The 24,889-nt window shown below is 39.5% G+C and overlaps 1 protein-coding gene across 3 annotated transcripts in view; it reads right to left on the bottom strand.

Annotated features, from left to right (window-relative positions):
- The window catches only part of LOC124405468, a 167,474-nt gene that overhangs the window by 115,818 nt on the left and 26,767 nt on the right, over positions 1-24,889 (bottom strand). For 2 of the 3 annotated variants that reach the window (XM_046880372.1, XM_046880375.1), the window contains exon 2: positions 18,704-18,709. The exons of the other annotated variant lie outside the window; for it this stretch is intronic. The gene's annotated coding sequence lies outside the window, so the exon portion shown is untranslated. The remainder of the gene's footprint in view (positions 1-18,703; positions 18,710-24,889) is intronic. 3 annotated transcript variants of the gene reach the window in all.

Raw genomic sequence — 24,889 nt, 5'->3', positions numbered from 1 at the left:
GAGTGTAATAAATAAATAAATAAATAAATAAATAAATAAGTAAATAAATAAATAGCGAAAAACTTCGCTTTCCGCATCGACTTGTATAGGTATAGACATGGCATTTCAGTTTTCTCAACTGCCTTTCCACGCAGGTATAGCAGAGATATATAATATCTCGCGTACGCGCAGCTGTCGCGGACTCGATGTCACAAGATTTATTCGTCAAGTTTGAAAGCGACAAAGTTTAGGAGATTATGAGTCATTGAGCAACAAGCTAGACACTGAGTAGTCACGCTCAGCTATTCCGGGTCGGCCTGAACGCGGCTTTGAGAACGTCGCGGTGCCAAAAGTAGCATGCGGCAGTACTTAGGCCAATTATTCCATCGGCGTGGCGATACGTAGCCACAGATAGAGGAAAGGAGCTGAAGTAAGGAAACACGTCAAGTATTAATAAACCACGAGACCGAAGCTTGGCGTGAAATTCTATCGCGCGAGGTACGTGTAACTTCTTCCAAACTCCCGCAGCGCGCAGATTTCTCGACGGCAGGTTCAAGTCCCGTAACGGACAGACAGACAAGCAGGCAGGCAGCAAGAGGAAACCTTGTCACAATTTGCTTGGCAGTAGGATCGACGAAGAAATAGCATTCAGCCGAGCAAAGTGTGCAGGGCAGGGTGAACGTCTGTATTACAATTCGGCTTGAGGGTGAGGCCGAGGAGCCACTCGACGCCCGTTGACGAGTAAGTGACAGTCCCTTCGTGTTCCACCCGTGTCGGGAAAGTGTCACACTGCCTTTGTTGAACAACGTCAAACAGGTTGAAAACGGTATTAGCGGAACAATAACTCGGGTTCGAGTGTACACGGTATTATAGTGAGTACCTACAGCCAAAGAGGCCGAGGGGTGAAAGGTGGGAGGGAGGGCTTAGGGTAGGTGTGGCATAGATCGAGGGGTAGGAAAATTGAATTTATAGCTGGATGTGAAAAGCTAGGGAGACTTCAGGAAGGATGGGGAAAAGAGGGGGGGTTTTAATTGAAGTGTCAGTTATTTTCGAAACAATCGGTGCTCCGTCAAGTAAACACTTGTTCCGATATCCCCGAGTCCCGAAAGCCGAAAGCCTTTCAAAGAGATAAAGAGCGCAATGCAACGGTTTACCGGGGATAATAAAATGGTGTCGAATGTACATTTTGATCCAAACTCCGTAAACGACGTCGAAATCGGCTGCTGCGGGTAAAACTTGACCAACCCAAGCCAAACCAAACCAAACCGTGTTTCCCATGGACCGCGACTTCGCATTAAATCGACAGAGTTGTTTTTCGCCTTTGTCTCTTCGGCTCTTTTGCACCGCGCTTTCAGAGGCGGTTAAGCTCAGGTGACAAACGATAGACCCGTCCAATTAGCGAGCGGAGCACCTGCAGCGGCGTTGCTGCTTCTGAACTCTCTCGTTCCCGCGTCTAATCCGGTGTTCCTAGTCACTCCCTCGGCTTGTTGCACCCTGCTTTGGCTCCTCGCGTCCAGAATGTCACTCGCCACTTTCATCTCGGTGCAGAAAAGCGGGATGGAGAGGAGACGAGAAGAGAGGAGAAAAGAGTCCGCATGGCTTCCTATGAACGAAACTGGACTCCACTTTGCTGGTGAGCTTTTATACCGCGAGTTCTTCGTCTTCAATGCAGTTCCTTGGCGGACTTATTCTTTTTCTTTTTCTCTCTTTCTCTCCTTGAAGGAGAGACCTAGAGGTGAAATCCGTAGCTGATTTTCCTCGCCTACAGCCTCGCGTCTCGGTCCGTCGTCGTCGTGAGGCGAGACCCTGCAGGAGCTATTAGCGTGCCAGCGTCAAGAATGCGCGCCGGCAACTCACATCCAACAAAATTAACGCTGACCCAGATTATATTTAGTGGGTATGATGACGATGGAATGCGAAACAACGGGGCAACTGTCACGGGACTCTCCTCCGCGTGACTGATGTCCAGGAAAGATATATTCCTGCCACCTAGTTCTTGCATCGCTGCTTCTCGTTCCGACGGTGTTTTGAAACAACTTCCCTCCTCCTGTGAAATACTCGGGAATCGCTGTGTAGGAACTCTGCTGGCTTACGGTCGGATGGAGGATGGCGGGAAAAAGCGTGAAGCATAACCGCCATTAGGCTGGACCGGAATTTGTCGAGGGATTAGGTCGAGGCCTAATCTTGCCAACAAATACTCAGGCTGCAGGCACGTCGTGTTCGCGTATTATTTTTCATCCCGATGTTACAGCGTTTATACGACTTACTCCTTGTTGTGCTATGCAAGCCACCTTTTTTCCTCATTTTTTACTCCTCTTTTTTCCTGTTCTCGTTTTCATAAAACGTGAAAAACGAGAGATACCTTTGCAATGAGAAAGCTCACATCGCACGGTCATATTTGGCTTAGGATATGCTGCATCGCAGGTATGGACGAAGCTGAATCGATACCCGCCAATCACCCTGAGTGAAGCTTCGTTAATTATTGAATGAGACAAAGGAAGGAGGAGAATAGAAAAGGAAGGGAAAAAAGTGTAGTATAACGGGGGTAGAATTCGAACTGTCGGAATAAATGGGGGCGGTGTAGCGGGGGTGATCCTTTCCCCGGGGTCAGAAAAATATTGGTTTCTCGTTTAGACACACAAACTCTTCTTGCGGTATGCATACACTCGATATCATTTACAGGATTCGATAATCGTGGTTGTTGTTATCCAAGTTGAATATTGAGTAATGAAATATTTACATATAACGTTTTGTATTTCTCCAGTTCTTCTGCCTCGTCAATACGAGCACGCGTGTTTGCTGTATAATATAGGTTATCGGTTCAAACAACGAACTGAATAATGTTCTAAGAAGTGCTTGATTCCGCTGACGATGAATACGAATAAGAATTTATTGTTTCTCGGTTCGTATATTTTACTTTACTTTTTGCCAATCCATTCTTTTCTTCTGGCTGAGTAAATATAATCATTCGGTATAACAAATAAACAGTCGTTATATCGCGGGTAAGGAAAGTTGAGTATTATGAAGAAAAAAATAAAGGAACGAACAACGTTGACTAATTGCTAACGTAAACTCGGCGGAGACTTGCGCGAAGTACGGAAAGGATTGAAATGCGGATTTGCTTAGTGTTTGCAGAACCATCCAATTTACTCCAGAGTTTCCTCTTAATCATTGTCCGCGGTCGCTCGACTCCCATCGACTCGAGTCACTGTCGTCTTATTCTTTTATAATTTGCATCTCCTAACTAGAAATGCCAGCGCAGCATTCCTGATAAAACAGAATTCGACTGTCTCGTCGAATCCTATAGCAGCCAGCATGGATGCGATGGGACTGACTGGTTCGGCGCGGTGGAACAATCTTGAAATACAAAGATCGTAATTGCTTACTCCGACATCCACTTTTGCCTGAGGCAGAACCAACTTCCTCTTTCGTTCCGTCCTAGGCTTGTTCGCTCGTTCGTTAATAAGAAAAGAGACTCGGGAGCGCCGTTTCGATTACGAAACAGAAACGACGGTCCGTATGTATGCGGAAACCAGAGAGCAGCGATCAAGGCTTCATTAAAGCTGCAGCGAGTACTGCCGGCTGATTTTTCTAGGCCCCTTTAACTTCCATTTTACCGCAATTCTGAGCTCTCTTCATGTCCGGGGGCCACGGAAGATACTGTAATTCGGCACGGTTTTTTAATTATCCCCGACAAATCCCCCCCGGCAAATGAGAAGGTATAATACCGCGTGTGCGTAATGGCATAAGATCGCAACCGCCAAAAATGCAATTCTAGTGGCAAGAGGGCGTATAATTATTTTTTTATTTCACCATTCGCTCTGAAAATGATTGAAACGTGTAATTGAATCGACATCAATCATTTGAAAGTATAAAATCAAAAGGCAGAAGGTATGTTAGGCGGACACGACCTTTTTCCATTAACAAGTATACGTGAAAAAAAAGATCAAAACGGAAGATCGTAACAACCATTTTTTTACTGCAATCACTCTGGAAACCATTGAAGCGCATAAATAATTATTATTTGAGCATGCAAATATTTGTTGGAAAAATTTTTATGGTTCAATCAGTATTAGAAGGTCGTAAAGAACCTTTTACTTGTAATTGAACTGTTATTCAATTTCAATGATTCTGTCCATATTTTCACGTTTCACGCCTAAATACGATAGATACAAGTATACAGACGAAGCTCGTGATCTTGGCCAGTAAAGTATTCTGAATATTTCTGAAGATTTTTTTGGTAAAGCTAATCAGATGCCATTTTGGAGGCCGGTGAAACATTTCGCGGGCCACCGCGTGGGTTCGGACCTTGAATATTTCGGGCCGAAAATACGTATGACGCCACCGTTGATCTGGAAGAGAACCAAAACGTCTATTCAGGGAAAATATCTCCGGATCATTTAACGAAAACGAAAGCTGTCACTGCAAACGTTGTTGTCTGCAACATCGCTGAGATCTACGACTTGTTATACTTCGAATCTTCGGTGAGTTTTGGAGAGAAGAAATAAAAGATGCTGTCTATCTAAGTAAATCCAACTTTGAAATTGTAGTATTAAGGTAACACGGAACTACCCTTTTAGCGCCGATATGAAGCTTTGAGACAGCAAAGTGACGTAAGGTTATCGTTGCAGTCTAGGTAATTCATCCCGGATTCACTTTGAAATCGAGTAATCAATACGTCGATGGCTGCAAAGTGATACTGACAAGTTCACAAACAAATTCTTTCTGAGAAACTCTGCAGTAAATGTAGATTATCAGAAGTAATTTGGTTAAGACGAACAAATTCTTTGTCAAGTTTAGCCCTCAACCCTTAAATCATCCCGACGAACCAGCGAACGATTAATTTATAATTCACTTACGATACGATATGGCTATAGATTTTAATTACAACTTTCGCATGGATGGATGGATGGATGGATGGATGGATGGATGATGGGCTGTCGTCACGGTTCCAACTTCGCGAAGAACGCAACGGAAGCGTAACTCGGTTGGAATTAGCTTATTGTTGGACTTTGCGAAGACACTTGAACCGCGACGGGGAACTACCCCTTGAAAAACTTTCACTCTGTGACCAAAACTACCCCTAACTGTGTAAATCCGTTAATTATACAGGCACAACCCGTAAAAGTAGCTGAAAACACGGCAAGGAAATATTTGAAGCAAAATTTGTATGAACGCTATAACTGCAGTGCATTTATTTTTACCTATTTAAGACAGGACTCGTACCTGCGACTTTTGAACAGCAAATAATTAACTCGAGATGATATATAAAAAGACTTTACTGCAGAGGAGCCTTATCAGTAAAAGACTACTGTATCGATTATTTATAGGGGTAACTGGAATCAGCGATCCAATTTTGTTTCCGTTTCAATTTTGCAAAGAAGATCGATTATAATTATACAGGTAACGACTTAATGGTTCCCCCTGCGCACTTCCTATTAACAATTCAGTGTACGTTGAACGGCTATTTCTGTAAACGTGTCACATCCTCGATGCCCTCTGCCCCTACTCATTAGTTTTATTTCAGTTTCGATTAAATTCATTTATATCTCATGTTTTTGAGTCTCCGTATGCATTGTATGCATACGGCTTTCTTTATCACTTTTTTACGGCTCTGGGAAATAACCACCCCCAGCTTATAATAATCTTACTCATTAAATAATGTTACGGGATAATCCTTATCTAAACAGACTAGAATATACAAACTCTCTAAGAGTAACCAGATGACCGGAAATCGCTTCTCGATATTTCCAGGTATGCAGAATCTGGCACGCACGTGCAACGGATTAAAATCCATATATCCATCTTTGAAGTGTCTGTTTGGACAGGGTCATCCCGAACATACAGTAGAATATTTTTTATCATGTACCAAAACAAGCACGGCAATTCCCACCCGCACTCATGGAAGAGGCGGGATTAGTTAAGATGGTTTTGCATGCTACACCGTACCCAAAGGGCGGGGGTAGTTAATAGCGAATGGGAAATTCAAAATCTTATCAATACTTCCTTATTGGACAGCTCTCTCAAAGATGCTGGGAACCAATCAGGAAGTAGTTTTTCTCAATTCTCAACTCTCAGTTTTTCTGAACAGCCAGTTGTGGGATAGTCGTCAGTCAGTTGTGGGATAGTCATCAGATAGTTGTGACATAGTCGTCAGTCAGTCGTGACATAGTTCAGCAGTTCTTACCGTTTCGTCAAGCAGTCATTACATAATTGTCAGACAGTCTTTAACAGAATTTGTTCTCTCAGTTTTAGGCAGATCAATCAGACCAGAGAATCTGTTAGAAATTCAAAAGGTCTTTTATTATATTTAACTTAACAAACTAAAGCGCTAAAAGGGAATTCCGTGACTTTATATTTAAAACCTTTCATCTTTTATAATTAAAATCATTATAAGAATTTTCTTTAAACCTTAATTGAATAAACAAATATCGTGTGTTAAACTTACATCGCGAGTTGAACAATTAATTACCTTTAACGCCTAATATAAATTAAGCGATCAGTAACTTTAACCAATTTCACCACCGGCCGAACACGCAGAGCCGCCCACATAGCCCGAATCAACGGTCACCAGCAAAAGGTAAGTGACCATTTTATTATCAAAGTCGGTTCAACCAAGAGGGAAAACGACATCAAATTCAAATAATTCACCATCCGGGAGAACTAGTCCGAGCCAAGCGTTATATTTTTGGGAGTGGTTTGGTCATCAACCAACCCAGCCCATAACAGTGGTAACAGCGGTGTGGATCGAATTTAGCCAAAAACCGGAATTTTTTTTTTATTAGTAATCCACCGATTACGACTTCAATTTTTATTTTTTTTTCATGAGTGTGAAAACTCATTGGTGACAGCATAGCCTATTTATCTTAAAATCATGCCTTTAACGCGAAGTGCAAAGGACACCGGAAAAGTTACTCCTCTTACAGAAGCAGAATTATTAGCATATACCGAACAAGTGAATGAAGAAAAACGGTTATTAGATTTAGAACGCAAAAAAATGACCAGTACATCACAACAATTTAAAGAAACAGAAGCTGCATACGCTGATCAAATTAACGCATTACAAAATAGGGTACGAAAAGCTGAAGAATTAGTAGAATCACGGTCAGCGGATTTAACACAAAAACAAGAAGACGAAATCAAGAAACGGGAAAGTGAACTGCGAGAAAAATTAGAACAAGAATTTTTAGTCAAACAATTGGAAATACAAAAACAATTAGAACAGGAACGTGAAGAACGCGTTCAAGCGCAAAGACAATTAGAAAAAACGCAAAAAAATCAAAAATCATTAGACAAACAAACAGAATCGGAAATTAGGATAGAACCAGTGTCCGAAAAAATCGAAGAAACGGTAATAAACATTAATAAAGCATTATCTCAAACTGTCGAATCAAGAGATGAAGCAACAAATATACAAATACATTCAAATGATAATTCAGATTGTAGCAATCCTATTCAAGGTCTAGAAACAGAAGAAGATCCTCAGGTATTGTTAGAAGAATGCGAGAAAGAATTTTTAAAAGAACAAGCTGAAATGCAAAAACAAATTGAAGAGCTTAAAAATAGGAAACTTAAGAGAAAATCATTAGACCCGCGTATGTTATTACTAGCTGAACGTAAGAAGGAATACCAAAGGAAAAAAGAGGAAATGAAAAAATTACTCGAAGATTTGCAAAAAGAAGAAGAGTGCGAAATTGCGAAATTAGAAGTAAAATCAATAAAACCCGAGGAAAGCATCCCAAATTCTGAAGCAGGTATAAAAGATGAATTAGCAGACTTGAAAGAAATATTAAAATCAATTAATGTAGGTAGAACTGAACGTCCGCAAAATGAAGTAGAAATCGTTACGGCAGAACAGTCAATTCCGATGGGTTCAATTGTAGCAGGAATACCATATTACGACGGGGATAATTTACCGTTTTCTCAATTTGTCCGAGCTTGCAAGCGAGCAAAAGCTGTGATTGCACCTAGATTAGAAAAACAGCTAGTTAGGAATATCAAGGCAAAGCTAAAAGATAAAGCGTATATCGTGGTAGAAGAACAAACTTTCGACACCCTCGAATTGTTCTTAGATAAATTATCGACAGTTTTCGCACCTTCTCGATCAGTGAATTTTTACCGCGGAGAATTAGCTAGAGCATTCAAAAGATCTGATGAGCACATTATAGAATACATCGGTCGAATCAAAGACATTAAGACCGCAATTTTAGAATGTGAACGACGCACAAACGGTTACGTGAATGAGGAAACGGAAAAAGCCATAGAGTCAGAAACACTGAAGGGCTTTATGGAAGGACTGCCATCAGAATTCAGCATAGGCTTACATTTAAAAGGATATACCTCCCTTACCGAAGCATTTGACACAGCCATAGAGTTAGGTGGACGCCTTGAGATGGAGAAAGCAAGGGGAAAAGTAGCTCAAAATTTCAAACAGCAATCGCAACAGGCTAATCCGCAATCAATTATAAAATGCCGAATATGTCAGCGAACCAATCATACAACGGAAAACTGTCGCTTCAGACGAGAAAACCAACCGCGAAGTGATAACGGAAGTAATAGAAGCAATAGCAATAACGGAAATAACAGTAGACGTGGAAATTTTACGCAAAATCAACCTCAAAGTGGTCGAAGCAACGAGCAAGTAGGTAATTCCACAAATGAAAATCTAGCATCTTGTAGATATTGTAAAAAGACAGGCCACACAATAGATGTGTGTCGTAAATTGCAATATCGTAGAAATATTCAAGAAAATTCGAGTAATCAGAATTCGGGAAACGGCCAGGGACCCTCGGTAACACAAAGCGGACCCCGGGTGGTCAACCAAACCCAAACAGCCATGATTGCTCAGGAGGTACAAGAGTCCGCGTCGCAACAATAAAATTAAAAATCAATGATCAAGTACCTACAATAAAAATAAAATCCAGGGACTTGATAGATGAAATAGACGTAATGATAGATACGGGATCGGAGCCGAATCTTTTAAAAATAGGAAGTCTTTCATCATTAAATAATATTGATATGAATAATGTGTTGCAACTGAGAGGAATAACAGATAGTTACGTTCACACCTTAGGATGTGTAAAAATTGAAATATCTGGAATGCCCGTTTACTTTCATGTCGTCAGTGACAATTTTCCAATTCCTCAAACCGGCATTCTGGGAACGAACTTTTTCCAATCTCAAAAAGCAACAATTAATTATGCTCAAGAATTAGTCGAAATAAACGACTTGGTATTTTATTTCAATACGCGTGAGGTAGTTACAATTCCCGCACGTTCAAATGCTCCATTTTATATCAAAATAAAAAATAAAGACGTAAACGAAGGTTACGTACCAAGATTTACCGTAAAAGAAGGAGTATTCTTAGGAGAAGCGTTAGTTAAAAATGATAACGGAAAAGCGCATATTCGAATAATTAATTCTACGGACGAGGAGATAGAGTTGCTTGTACCGACCATAAGTTTGCTACCTAGCGAGGGCGCGATACCGCTGCATGATTCAACCTTAGGGCTTGACTTGCAGGAAAATTGCGTGAGTGACTTAGCAAATCCTCTAGTGAGAAATGGAATTTCTGAACCAAACCTTTCCTTAGGGCAGGGAAATGACGATAGAATAGGTCAACAAAGTTTGTTTTCAAATCCAGAATTAATTTCAAAAAGAAATAATCAAAAAAATCAAAATAATAAGAGCATCCAAAATGATCATTGCAATCAAAATAATCAGAGCATCCAAAATGATCATCGCATTCAAAATAATAAGAGCATCCAAAATGATCATTGCAATCAAAATAATCAGAGCATCCAAAATGATCATCGCATTCAAAATAATAAGAGCATCCAAAATGATCATTGCAATCAAAATAATCAGAGCATCCAAAATGATCATCGCATTCAAAATAATAAGAGCATCCAAAATGATCATTGCAATCAAAATAATCAGAGCATCCAAAATGATCATTGCATACAAAGCTTTCAAAAAATTCGAAAGATTTATAAAATTGACGCAAAAACACGTTATAACGAAATCTTAGAGCTGTTAAGACTCGAACATTTAAATGACGAAGAAGAAGAAAGTATACGTCGTCTAATATATGAAAACCAAGACAGGTTTCATATTCCCGGTGAGCTATTAGGAGCCACAAATGTTATAGAACATGAAATTAATACAATCGACGAACAACCAATAAATATTAAACAATATAGATTCCCGCCAGTTCATAAAGAAGAAATAAATAGGCAGGTAAAGGATTTATTAAATAATGACATTATTAAACCGTCATTATCTCCATATAATTCTCCACTATGGATCGTACCAAAAAAGGACGATTCCAAGGGTAATAAACGCTGGAGAATGGTGATAGATTATCGAAATTTAAATGAAAAGACAGTAGGAGACGCCTACCCGTTACCGAATATAACGGAAATTTTAGATCAATTAGGTAGTGCAAAATACTTTTCAATATTCGATTTAGCCTCAGGTTTTCATCAAATTAAAATGAGAGACAAGGATGCAGCTAAAACAGCATTTTCAACACCATATGGCCATTATCAGTTTCAAAGAATGCCATTTGGTTTAAAGAACGCACCAGCAACGTTTCAAAGGTTGATGGATCACGTTTTACGGGGTTTACAGGGTATAGAACTATTTGTTTACCTCGATGATATAGTAATATACTCAAGTTCACTCAAAGAACACGAAGATAAATTCAATTTATTAATGACAAAACTAAGAAATGCAAATTTAAAACTTCAACCAGACAAATGCGAATTTTTAAAGAAAGAAGTAGTCTATTTAGGCCACATAATTAGTGAGGATGGTGTAAAACCCGATCCAAAGAAAATCGTAGCAGTTAAAGAATTCCCGAAACCCAAGAATGCGAAAAATATAAAACAATTTTTAGGTCTAATCGGTTACTATCGACGCTTTGTACCAAATTTCTCCAAGATAGCAAAACCTTTGACGGAACTTTTGAAAAAAGATGTTAAATTTCTCTGGAAAGATGCACAAGAAAAAGCCTTCAATCAATTACGAGATAAATTGTGTGAAAATCCAATACTTCAATATCCGGATTTTACCAAACCATTTATCGTAACAACAGATGCATCAGGTTTCGCGATAGGAGGAGTATTAAGTCAAGGTACAGTAGGAAAAGACTTACCAATAGCGTATACATCTAGATTGTTAAACCAGGCAGAGAGAAATTATTCAACAATTGAGAAAGAACTATTGGCTATAGTTTATGCAGTTAATTATTTTAGACCATATTTATATGGAAAGAAATTTAAATTGGTCACAGATCATAGACCTTTAATTTGGTTGCACTCAGTCAAAGATCCAATGTCAAGACTCGTACGATGGAGATTAAAACTTGCAGAATATGAATATAGCTGGGAATACAAACCTGGAAGGATAAACGCCAATGCTGACGCATTGTCAAGAAACCCAGTGTTGAATGAAACACAAATATTGGCAATTGAACAACAAATCCAGGATGTGAAAGGAAAGCCAACAGGAAATATTAAAATTATTTCAGGTGACTTATTCACAGTAGACCAAAACTATTCATTAGTTCATTGCGTAGCAGAAGATTTCAGTATGAGCGCAGGTATAGCTCTTGAATTTAAAAAACGTTTCGGAAATGTCAGTTGCTTGAAATCTCAAAGGAAGTCTGTTGGTGAAGTAGCTTTTCTAAAAGATGTTAATAGACACATATTCTATTTAATAACGAAAAAAAGAAGTAACGAAAAACCAACATTAAAATCATTAGAACGAAGTTTGATATCACTAAGAAGTTTATGTGAAAATTTGAATTGTTATAAAATCGCTATGCCTAAGATAGGATGTGGTTTAGATAAATTGCCATGGGAAAAAGTAAAAGAAAAGATCGATATCCTTTTTACAGAACCATTTCAAGTACTTATATATGTCAACAAGAAAACTGAAACACCCAAAATATATAGGCCACAAGGTCAAGGACCTTCAGGTAGTAAACCATACCACGAGGGTAGTCCATCGCGAGAAGGTAGTGTAATAGCTGGCCCAAGTGTAGAAAAGGATAGAAATTCGGAAAACCCAAACGTTCAGAATACAGGAAATATGGGTCGTAAACTTCGAGACAGACAAACCATAAAAGTACCAGACAGATACACAGACAATTTTAAAATGCGTAAATCAAAATTTAAAACACATATCAATGCAGAAGATATTTTAAATGATTCTGATCTTTTTTACAATGAAAACCAAGAACAATCTAATAATACAATGAATGACGAAATTCTAGAAACTATTAACACAAATAATAACATACAAAACACAGAAGTTCACAGATCCATTGAAAATGAAAAGAAGGAAATCATGAACAGCCCTGTTGAATATTCTGATGATGAATCTGATAAGGATACAGAATTATCCGCAGATAATGAAATAGAAATGGTAAATCTTGAATCAGATGAGGAAGAATCACAGAATAATCTAAAATTTATTGAGACTAGGGATAGACTTTCCATGCGAAGTGATAATTGTGTCATTTTTACAACTATTCGAGGAATTCCGTTAGATGAGGGATCTAAAGATTTGCAAAATGTAAATAAATTACCAAAAATCACAGAAGCTATGTTAGGAAAAGCACGAGTAACTCCAATGGGAAGCAAGAAATGTATTGTCCTACCAATCAAGGAATCAGTAAATACACCCTTGGATCGTGATATTTTAATAGAATCGTTAAAATCTCTTTTAGATGTTGTTCGAGAATTAAATTTGAATACTTTATCAATATCAAAATCTGGAAAAATAGATGAAATAAATTGGAAAGAAATTAGAATTTTGTTGGAATCCATTTTTAATGATAATGAATGTAGAATAACAATTTGCAAAAATTTAATTAGAGTCCCATCACTCAAAGAACGTACTGAGATAATTCGAGAATATCATGCATTACCAATAGGAGGACACAAGGGAGTTACAAAGACGTACAATAGAATCAGACAAAACTATTTTTGGCCAAATATGAAACTGCAAGTCCAGCAGTACGTTACAGAATGTATGGAATGTCAACTTAAAAAATTAACAAGAGTTAAAACTAAGCAACCTATGGTGTTAACTGACACGCCAGGTTCAAGCTTTGAGAAAATATCTATGGACATTGTAGGTCCTTTACCTATCACTCCTTCAAACAATGAATATATTTTAACAATTCAAGATCAATTAACAAAATATTCCGTAGCAGTACCATTAAATTCAACAACCTCAATTGATGTGGCAGAAGCCCTGATCAATAATTTTATTTGTAAATTTGGAGCTCCTAAGCATATTCTTACTGATCAAGGTGCTAATCTCACAAGTTCATTAATGAAAATAGTAGCAAAGAAATTTAAAATCAAACAATGCAAAACAACAGCTTTCCATCCCCAATCAAATGGATCTATAGAAAGATCACATCATGTTCTAGCTGAATATCTAAAGCAATATGTTACGAAAAATAATAATTGGGATAAATGGCTAGACTTTGCAATGTTTTCTTACAACACAAGTGTTCATGAGGGAACAAAATATACACCCTACGAATTAGTTTTTGGAAAACTAGCGAGACTACCTTCTGAACATGAAATAATTGAGGAATTAAATGATCGAACTTACGAAGAATACTTAGTTGAACTTTTCACCAAAATTAGAAATATCCAAAATCTGGCTAAAGAAAACCTGATACACTCTAAAGAAAAATCTAAATATTATTATGATAAAAAATTAAATTCGTTAAACTTGGTGAAAGGAGATCTAGTTTTTCTTCTAAAGGAACCCAAAAAAGGGAAATTTGGCGATCAATATTCAGGACCGTATGAAATTCGAGAGTTATTAGAAAATCAGAATGTCAAAATTCAAGTTGGAAATAAAATCAAGACAGTTCATATGAACAAATTAAAAATTTTAAAAGGATAACTAATCATCATAGTTAACTAGAATAAGGAAAGTATTATTGTAGATTTTCAGTAATAGGCAAATCATTCTGTATAATTACGTTAAATAAGCTTCATTTAGGAATAATGATTGACTGATGTATAAAATATAAGTATAAACAAAATAATGTTAGTTGAATCTAATAGAATACTTTAAAATTAGGAAAATAATCTTTTATAATACAATATTTCCAGTCTTGGATAAATTCATAGAAATAATAATCAATAGTTTCAGTCATTTGAATATAAGTATATTGCTTTTAGAATGAATGAACAGAAAGATATAATGCAATTGTATTTAATAGTTTAAGAATATTAAATTATGCAAATATTTTCTTTATTATTGAATGAGTAGAACACTCTGTTAAAGAAAAGGGACAATGAGTAAAGTCATTCTTACGATCGCTTTATTGATGCCCATCGTAACTTGGGCACTGGTGGGATATGACTGTGGAGGAACTTCGAGGAACACATCAATTATCGACACTGCCAGCATCGGAAAATGCAACATACCAGAAAGGGAACCTATTTTCGATGAAATCCATGTTCAATCGCTGCAACTAGCTGAATTTCATCATGTAGATGTCGTTCAGTGCAAAATTGAGATTGATGGAATAGTCTATCACTGTGTTATGCACTCACACAATTTTGCGGTCAGGAAAGGACGATGAGTTTATATACACGAAGTTAGCAGAGAAGCCTGTATGGGGCTTTATAACTTTGGAATAGTCAGATTGGGAAATAATGTGATTGTATCAGGACTCGTTCAGAACAGAACCAACATCAGAGATGCGATTTTTGCCGGGAAAATAACCGACACCGGAATTTGTGTTGGTGCCAGTTACGACGATGGATACGGACAATGGGAAGATGTAATTGCTCGAGGAGTAGCAATCAAATTCTCACCTCTACCGAAGGTTATCGTCGACGCACCGGAGAAGCTTACACCAATCACCCAGTTATCTTGGAAATATACCAAACCGCCACCTCTTTCTGTCAGTGGTATCTATACCGAAGAAGATTTGGAAAGTTACCGCGATCGAGTAATGTTCCCGATCGAAAAACCAGCTGTCTTGAACGCAGTTGCAAGGGGGGCAACCGGACATTCTATTTCCGAGTCTAAAATATCTTTATCAGGCTTGTTGGATGAGAACTCTTTAAATAAAATCGTCGAATCTACATCACGGAAACTCTGGAATGGATTCATGTTGTTTGGAACTGCTAGTTCTGGAGTCCTGGGTGTCTACTTCACTATTCAGTTAATTAAAACGGTGATCAATGTTGGAATCCATGGGTATACTTTACACACAATTTATGGCTGGAGTATACATCTGCTGGGGGCACTACTCAGCTCATTGACAACTCTGCTGACGCATTTGGGAAAACCCAAATCGGACAATGGAAACAATGGAGAAGCTTTTACAGAAGAACAAAACATGGAAAACCCACCGGTCGTACCTCAATCACAGGCAATAAAACTCATACCCACCAGAGTGCTAGAAGACCATTTACGCGAGCGTCAAATGTTAAACACACGTTTAACATTTGAAACGGAGGGGGGAGGTGTCACATCCTCGATGCCCTCTGCCCCTACTCATTAGTTTTATTTCAGTTTCGATTAAATTCATTTATATCTCATGTTTTTGAGTCTCCGTATGCATTGTATGCATACGGCTTTCTTTATCACTTTTTTACGGCTCTGGGAAATAACCACCCCCAGCTTATAATAATCTTACTCATTAAATAATGTTACGGGATAATCCTTATCTAAACAGACTAGAATATACAAACTCTCTAAGAGTAACCAGATGACCGGAAATCGCTTCTCGATATTTCCAGGTATGCAGAATCTGGCACGCACGTGCAACGGATTAAAATCCATATATCCATCTTTGAAGTGTCTGTTTGGACAGGGTCATCCCGAACATACAGTAGAATATTTTTTATCATGTACCAAAACAAGCACGGCAATTCCCACCCGCACTCATGGAAGAGGCGGGATTAGTTAAGATGGTTTTGCATGCTACACCGTACCCAAAGGGCGGGGGTAGTTAATAGCGAATGGGAAATTCAAAATCTTATCAATACTTCCTTATTGGACAGCTCTCTCAAAGATGCTGGGAACCAATCAGGAAGTAGTTTTTCTCAATTCTCAACTCTCAGTTTTTCTGAACAGCCAGTTGTGGGATAGTCGTCAGTCAGTTGTGGGATAGTCATCAGATAGTTGTGACATAGTCGTCAGTCAGTCGTGACATAGTTCAGCAGTTCTTACCGTTTCGTCAAGCAGTCATTACATAATTGTCAGACAGTCTTTAACAGAATTTGTTCTCTCAGTTTTAGGCAGATCAATCAGACCAGAGAATCTGTTAGAAATTCAAAAGGTCTTTTATTATATTTAACTTAACAAACTAAAGCGCTAAAAGGGAATTCCGTGACTTTATATTTAAAACCTTTCATCTTTTATAATTAAAATCATTATAAGAATTTTCTTTAAACCTTAATTGAATAAACAAATATCGTGTGTTAAACTTACATCGCGAGTTGAACAATTAATTACCTTTAACGCCTAATATAAATTAAGCGATCAGTAACTTTAACCAATTTCACCACCGGCCGAACACGCAGAGCCGCCCACATAGCCCGAATCAACGGTCACCAGCAAAAGGTAAGTGACCATTTTATTATCAAAGTCGGTTCAACCAAGAGGGAAAACGACATCAAATTCAAATAATTCACCATCCGGGAGAACTAGTCCGAGCCAAGCGTTATATTTTTGGGAGTGGTTTGGTCATCAACCAACCCAGCCCATAACAAACGCATTAAATGCAAATTCACATATGCCTAAAGCGATTGTCACCGAACATACGTGCATATTTCAGTGTGAACGAATCGGCGGCGATCGTTTGATCCCGTTTCTCCTTCAAATTTCCGAAGGTACGCGGAATGAGTTCCCTCCCGGAATATGATATCCGCGCGGGTACGAGGTAATCCTTTCCGCATATATTAGTTTTTGCAAATACACCGAGTTACCCGTAACTCAACCCGACGTCGGCAATAACTTCGGCAAGGATTTTGCGGGGAAAAAGGCAAGGATTAATATCGAACATTCGCGCGTACCATTGTAGACGCCTGGCGTAAATAGGAGGCATAAATCGAATCCGCAGCGCCGGGACGCCCGGCGCCCTGCCGCAGCCTCCGAGGTACTTTGCCCCGGTCATTTTGATAACGAACCTTACGATTCCCCGGCTCAATTCCCATCCGCGGTCATTTGATTTCCACTAAGTGCCACTCCACGCTCTCTTTTTCTCTCTCTTTCTCTCTCTCACTCTCTACGTTTCATTTTGCTGAAATCACGGTTACTCAAGGTACCTACATGCGTTACTTTTCTAACCCCGGCTCTGCTTCTTTTACAGCTGGACGTGATGGCATCTGACTTTTTTTCGGCGAGCAAATGGTTCCAAGCTTCTTGCCTAGTATTGGAAAAACATTTTCAACATTGCTGTACAATCATCATCGTTTTCGCAAAGTTGGAAAAAGGATCTCCGTCTACTATCCAAAGTTGAAACACCTCTTTCACACCAAGTGAATGTCTTTTTAAGGTAAGTGAACTGTCAAAAGTATTCGAGTTGCTAGTGCATAAACATATCGTGAACTGGATCGATAATAATAATATTTTCGACTGGCGCTTATCAGGGTATCGAAGACGTCACGGTGATCAATCAGAGCTTTTACGCATGTGTGATGACGTCAGGCGTAATATTGACGATCGGCGCATTACAACTTTGATTTTGTTTAATTTTAATAGCAAAGCATTCGATACCGTTCCTCGCTCAGTGCTGCTATTAAAACGAAAAAACATCGGATTTTCAAACCAAGTACTTGCTTGGATTTGTATATATCTAACTGGCAGATTGTAGGCAGTTGTCGAAAATCGTGTTTACCCCAAGTATCTCTCGTATTTTCGCTATATATTAATCATATCGGGTTAGATCTTCAACACTCGCGACATATGACATTTGCCGCCGGCACCGCAAATCTATCTCATTTGTTTAATCATGTATATGCGATCGAGCTGTAATCCGGTTAATCTCCGATATATACTTGATAATTTGCATTACGTACGTTTTCATATGAAATAATGTTGATAATTATGCAATGTTAATTATGTTCGCCACGGTAATGTTTTTTAGATTCTATTTGGATATACGACGCATGCGATTCTAGTTCAACTAAATTTTGTTACTTATATCTGTATAATTTTCTACTCTACAGCACCGTTTTGTTAACTTGTTGTTTTTTGTATTATTTGTCCCGTACTTTTTCTCATTATGTCAAAGGCTTGCTACGGCGTAATAAAATTAATCCATCAATCGCTCTCTATCTCTATCTCTTTTTTTCGCGAAGCTCAAGTGCGTGAGCTTGCAGCGGATCGGAGAAAAAGACTTTTCTTCCCTTGGAAAGCGAGCAGGAACGGCACAGCCGGAAATCTCTTTAAGCGAGATTTCTCTTGTTCCTGAAGAGTCGGAGGCAGGTATGCGCGTTCGAATTATCATATTCCGGTCCATTGCGTCTCGCCCTACGAGTTATATCTCGCATTTGCAATTCACGATGAGTCTTACTTTGTTACGAACTGTTAAGGCTGGGGAAACTGAATTGATCGAACCGAACTGCGGAGGGTCGGATATTCGCTGGTCCTCGTTCCACTCGCGATTCGGGCGAATGACGACGCCTCGCCTCACTCAATTCGTGACTCGAAACCCAGCTTCACTCACCGATATCTGAAACAGAACATAGATTCGTTGTTAACATCGTTTGGTTGACTTCAGGCGTCGGGCGGTAGGTTTACGCTCATTACACAGCCAAACGTTCCACGATACGCCTTCGGCGTCCTTGTGAATCTAGCCAATTCTCCGAACCGAATACCCTTGTTCATTATTTTATTGACTGTAAACTTCCCTCGTCAGAACAAATCAAAATTCACCAGAAACTCATCCTTTGAACTACGAGCGAAACGTTTTGTTTCGACGTGTTGTTTTTTAACTTTTTTTTATTGGTCTGTACCTGCTGTCTATCAATAATTGCCTATTTGGGCGCAAAACGGTGTACGAAGAACAGAGGAGTAAAAGTTATTCACAATCAGTGGACCAGTTGCACTCGAAAAATTTGTCAGAAATTGGAATTGGTTGTGTTAAAGTCTTGACAACCGTCTAACAGCTTCTGACCTCAAGTCATCCATGTAACTATAATAACTATATAATAATAATAACTATCCATGTAACTGTAAATATCAATGGTTACTTGCAAATTCATTAACGATTTCCGTCATTGTTCGTAAAAAAATTCTATTTTTGTTAGTGATTCTTGTAAAGATGACGAGACACAATTTTTGTGTACCTACTGCTGAAAACAGGGGCTCCAAAGCCATGTGACATTCTGTGGCTGCTTGGAATCGATCTGACCCTTGAGATACTGCGAGGTATAAGATTTTTCTTTACTCAAGGGACGAGTGGCACGAGTGAATGTCAAGAATTTAACGGCCGAGCGCGTATTCGAAGAAAATCGCGAAAACTGGAAAACATGCAGCGGCGTGGGAAAAAGAAACTATTAACGATGTACGGAAATGAAAGATCTGCGTGTTGATTTTGAAATTTATGTAAGGACCATTCGAAGGTGAAATCGCGCGCTTCGATCTCTTCGCGAATCAAGTACAGAGGGATTTCATAACCCTTTCGCATTGTAATGTATAACGAAAGTTTTTAACTCCCTGGAAATACCGATTCGTGCTTATGGTTTCCCAGAGAAAAGCGTTTCCAACTCGGGCTGCGGACGGGACGTTAAATAGTTAAGTGCGTCCGTAATATATAGACTCCGGAAACGACCAGGTCAACCTACGTATGCTACTGTACCTTGTAATATACACTCGAAATCCACCTGATTCTCCTAGTTGTGTAGCAGCTTGCATGCGTGCAGTGTTGATCAGATTCTAGCGTGTTCGATTGTTCAACAATTGTTTAACGTTCCTCCGATATTTCAGGGTTACCAAGAAGAAACAGATTTTTTTGTCTTCCGAATGCCAAAGACGACGATTTTTGCACACAACGAAAAGCCCAGCATTAAATTTACGAGAGTAATATGAAGATGAATTGATTGATGAAGGTGCAAAATGAAATTTTATAAAATTATTTAAAAAAAAATAAAAAACTGCACAGATTTTACCCACTGCTTGCTGAATTTCGTAACGATCTATACCTAACGGTTAAAAATTGAAGAAGTTCATCCTTGATGCGATATTCGCGTGTTTCGCTCCGTGTATGGTTATAATATGTTTGCAGGTCAATCTATACACAGAATACAAAGTTTGTTGGTACGGTCGAATGTGGTGGGAGAAAGTAATAGTGTTTTTTTCAATACAAACAAATGTGGTTTTTCTCGAAAGTACAAAACTGATGTTTCGACAATACTTTTTTGAGTAAAAAAATTGATTCCCTACTTACGGAAATAAAAGCTTCCGAGCCATTTTTCGTACCGTAACCTGAGGACTTTAAGTATCTAGTTTGAATATCTACTCTCAATTCTCGCTGCTGATCGGATGGCTGTGCAGCCGCGTGCCGCTGGGAGTGAGTTTTTATTATTACTTCGTTTTCATCGCCTGGTCTTTATAATATACTCTGTTATACGGCGCCGAACATCTGGTAACAAGTGTAAAATCGATCAAGATCCCGCCACAAGTGAGATAACTGGTCTACAACCGTTATGTTTCTGTGTGTAGGGATCGGTGAATGGCAAATCCTACTTGCCAGACGCGATTATCTCTGAAAATTACGATCGCCACCACAGGCTTACCATAATCATTCATATGATTCAGCCTGCTTTCCATCTTATGATATTCACGTGATAATTCAATAATTGAACCATATGGACAACTGCACTGGATCACTTCGCGTGCTGGATACGAATATTATGTAATACGTGACTAGTAAATGATTTTCAAGTATATCGATCACGGCTATTATTAATCACAATACCCATGCAAAAAGATGTGGTCTTATAATTAGAAGCGACAAGTGATTGTATGTAGGAAGATTTTCTTTGAATCATGACGAATATCTGTCTTTGCGAATAAATTGCGACGGCCTGATAAAACGTGGCTTTTAAACCCCGATAGAAGTACAAAGCGCAATATCGCTTAATCTCTATTAATCCAAACGTTAGGTAGCGCAGCATCAGGTTGAATTCCATGAGGCATCGGAAGATGCTGTCCGGTGATCTGGCAGACGGCCATAGAAAGTAAATTCACCCTAAAGCGAAATTAATCTTGGCGTATAAATACCCCGTATATCTAAGAGGGCCGCAGGTGCAGTGTACCCATAATGCCGAATTCAAAATCCTCTGTCCTTCGTCTTTCGGCACGGAGATCCGTGCCCAAATCGCGTGTATCTCTTAATTCCGAATCCCTCGGTGTCAGTCGATCTTTCACGAGGCTGGCGGCTGCCAAACTGATCTCTAAACCAAAGCTTCAGCTGCCATTGTCCTCGACTTTGGTACAGTGTGTATTTAACGCACGTATAACAGGCGAGAATCTTGTTTCAAATTTTTCCTCCCCCCCGCAACGAAGCTCGGGATAAAGAGAACGAGCAGAAAAAGGAGCCGAAGAAAACGGGAGCGATCGCCGTGCCGGGAAGACCGTGTTATTAAAATTCCAGACGCCTTTCCGAATAACGATTCTTTCTCGGGGATACGAAGCGCCGAGCGACGGATCCGGCCAAACCACGTGAGAAACCCGTCGACGCGTCTCGACGCTAAGATGCACCGCTCATCGCCGGTTATAGCGCAGGGATGCTCCCATTTCCACCCCGGGGATTAATCACGAGGCATTGCAGAGACGCCGGCTCAAAGGGGATACATAGGAGGGGGTGAGCGTAAGCTGCTGCCCTCCCCCTTTCACCCCCGGCCCTCTCCGTTAGCCGTAACTCACGTTAATGAGCGCATAAACGCCGCATAATTTCAAAGTTTCCGGGAGTTAGGCTTTGCGAGATGTGACGTAACACCGTGTATGATTGGATTTAGCTGTATCACGTCAGCTCTGTGATTATTATATCATAACCATGCGAGTTAACGGCAACAAAATGACGGGTCAAAATATTGGGAATTAGCTCAATTGTTAATAATTTCTATATACTATGCTTTTGAATTATACTTCGATTTGAGTGAAAACTTTGGTGAAATTTTCAATTCTGTTTATTCTTCTTCTCATTTTCATATTCGCAATAAATATATCGTTATGAAAAATTTCAAGCCGTGCTCCAAACTTTTCATAAAATTAAAAATCTTACGAAACTGGAAAAAGAATCGGCTTACTTTTTACTTACGGAATTAATTCGCGCAGCATATTTTATGACTGTTATAACTAGCGAAAAGTTCTTCGAAATAGTACTTGCCTAGCTTTTCTACAATTTGATCAAACTATTTTTCTATCGGGTTCTAACTACCCTTTAAGAGAGATCGATCTATAATTATACTGATTTCACAGGGTCGAGTCATTCGCTCAATTTCATTCCTCGCGTACCCAATTCGCGTAAAAGTAACCAACATACAGGAGCCGTATTTCTCGGTTACGAAAATAAACGGGCTATTCAAGAATGGTAACAAGGTTCGATTCCTATTACTCTGCGTGCGCCGCTATATACAGTAAAAGTGACTGCAGGTAACGGTTTAATTTTTAAATAGTTGAAATCAAAACCAGATATTGCACTCAACGTGTCGAGGGACGAGAGATAGAAATCGGCTGAGCTGCGCCGACACGTGACGCGACCCTCGTCATTCGAACCAATGATAACCTCCAGGGTGGGATGTGAAATTGGAAATGGTAAAGTTTTTGCCTGGATTAAAAACGTTTCCCGTTTTGTTGACTCTCGGTTATGAATATAAAAAAAGAGAAAAAGGGTGAGAGAGAGGGAGAGTGATCGTGGAACGATCAATAGGACGAATAAATCGCGTGTAGATATGCAATAATGCATCGTATGGACGCGTATAAAATTACTAAATATGTATAAGCTGCGGGGGATACAATAGCAGTAAAGAAATCTGAATTTTCAACGGTCTAAAAATTATCTTAAATAAAACACTCTCCCCCATTTCTTTCCTCCTTATACGATCATCCCTTCCGTTTCGCATCACGCCAGCTAAAGCCACCACGGACTTGAAAGGGTTGGTTTTACTATGTGAAGGTGGAAAGCAAGACGAGCAGCATGGCTTAAATTGACGCTGACGAAAAAGTTACGACGGTTTTTACGCCTGAGTCATTTACCCGCTACCGCGATTCTTCTCAAAAGTCGTCAATTCCTTCTTTGTTTAATCCTGTTTACTTTATTCTTCTTCTCATATCTAATACAGGAACATTTTGCGAACCTCTCACGAATGAGGATCCGGCAGTCGGTGAGAGATGCGGTTAGAGAATCTTCTTGGGAGAAGTGAAAGAAAGTAGAAGACATTTGTTGTCCAAGATATGTATCAAGTGGGTGTAACCTTGAGGGCAAAGTAAATCCTTGGCCGTCCCGCTGTTTTACCTGTTGCTAAACTTCTCTTCACCCCTTGAAAAGTTGGCAGGTTTACGAGCGTGGAAGTATCGCGCGGTTTGTGCATAAAGAGAGGATCTGAAATCGCGAACAAGGCAGTGTTTTCCGCGATACTCGCACCCCCTCATCCTCAAATTTATAATTAGCGTAATCAAGTGTTTAACGACGTCTACAAAATTCCGAGCAGCCCATTCAAGCACTCGCAATTGGCTGAACGAACCCCGTCATCTAACCGGAATCTTCTCTTTATCGGTGTTTAATTTACAGGGATAAATTTTTACTATTTTTTTCTCTCTCGTGATTATTCGAATTCTTATTCCAGGGTTCTTCGTCGCCTCGATTTCGTCCCAATTCGTCTAGTTTATACATGTAGCACCCAGATCCGCGACTTTTCGGACTTGACTGTAAACTTCAGGAGAGAAAATTTCACTAGTCAAAAGTTTGGACTTGGAAAAGTTTCAACGTTCAAGAGGGACTTTTACGGAAGAAAGTTGATGAAAATTTCTTTTCGGACAGGTTCGCCGTAGGAAGGAAAACCGAAACAGAATCAAATCTGGGTCTTTCGATGGCTAGAATTTTTTCGCCGATCATTCACCGTGACTGATAAATTTCCAAGAGCAACGAAATTTATGACGACCAAAGTGTACACGGAATAAAATGAAACGACTCTCTGAGAAGATAATATAATAAGGAAGTAAAATAAATAAACAAGAGAAAGTTACGATCTTGATGAATTTTACGAGACGGACGATTTTTAGGGTCGCGATTATACACAGCTGTAGAGGCTTAAAGTGAGTTACAAAAGTGAGTTGTAACATCAAGGGTAAAAAAAATGTAGATCTAGATTATTTCCTCGTCGCGGTTTTCACGCGGAATTTTAGCCAGTAAAGAACGTGACACCGCTGGGGGTTTACTTTTTCATTTAAATTTTTCCCGCAGGTTCTCTGCATGCTCGGCATGCATGTAGGTGTTAAACTCTAACCGGAAGCAGTGACAACCTGCACGCTGCGCTGTAAGGCGACGTCGCGCCGCGGTTCGACTTGTGAGACTTACCGACGACGACGACGTGACATGCGGGGATTTTATTTGCTCGGTGAAAAATTTCTGATTGGCAGCTGTTCCTTGCGAGTGGAATCCGGAGCCTCGTAGCTACGTAGGTGGATGTACCTACGTTGTACGTTGCACGTCATACGTTATACGTTATACGAGAAAATCGTCGGTATACGCGCAACGCGGCCTCCGCGGAATGCATGCAAAGCAAAACGAGCCCCTCGCCGCAACCCTCGCCGCCTTTCTTATTCCCCTGAAGCAGTTTCTTCTTATCGTGTCGAAAATTTATCGAGTTCCGGTTCGCGTTTCCCGCGAACCAACGGCCGAACCTCG

Source organism: Diprion similis, chromosome 4, assembly GCF_021155765.1.
Source record: "Diprion similis isolate iyDipSimi1 chromosome 4, iyDipSimi1.1, whole genome shotgun sequence".
Taxonomy (NCBI): domain Eukaryota; kingdom Metazoa; phylum Arthropoda; class Insecta; order Hymenoptera; family Diprionidae; genus Diprion; species Diprion similis.
Note: the sequence above shows the minus strand (reverse complement) of the source record. Positions and strands in the feature narration are given on the sequence as shown.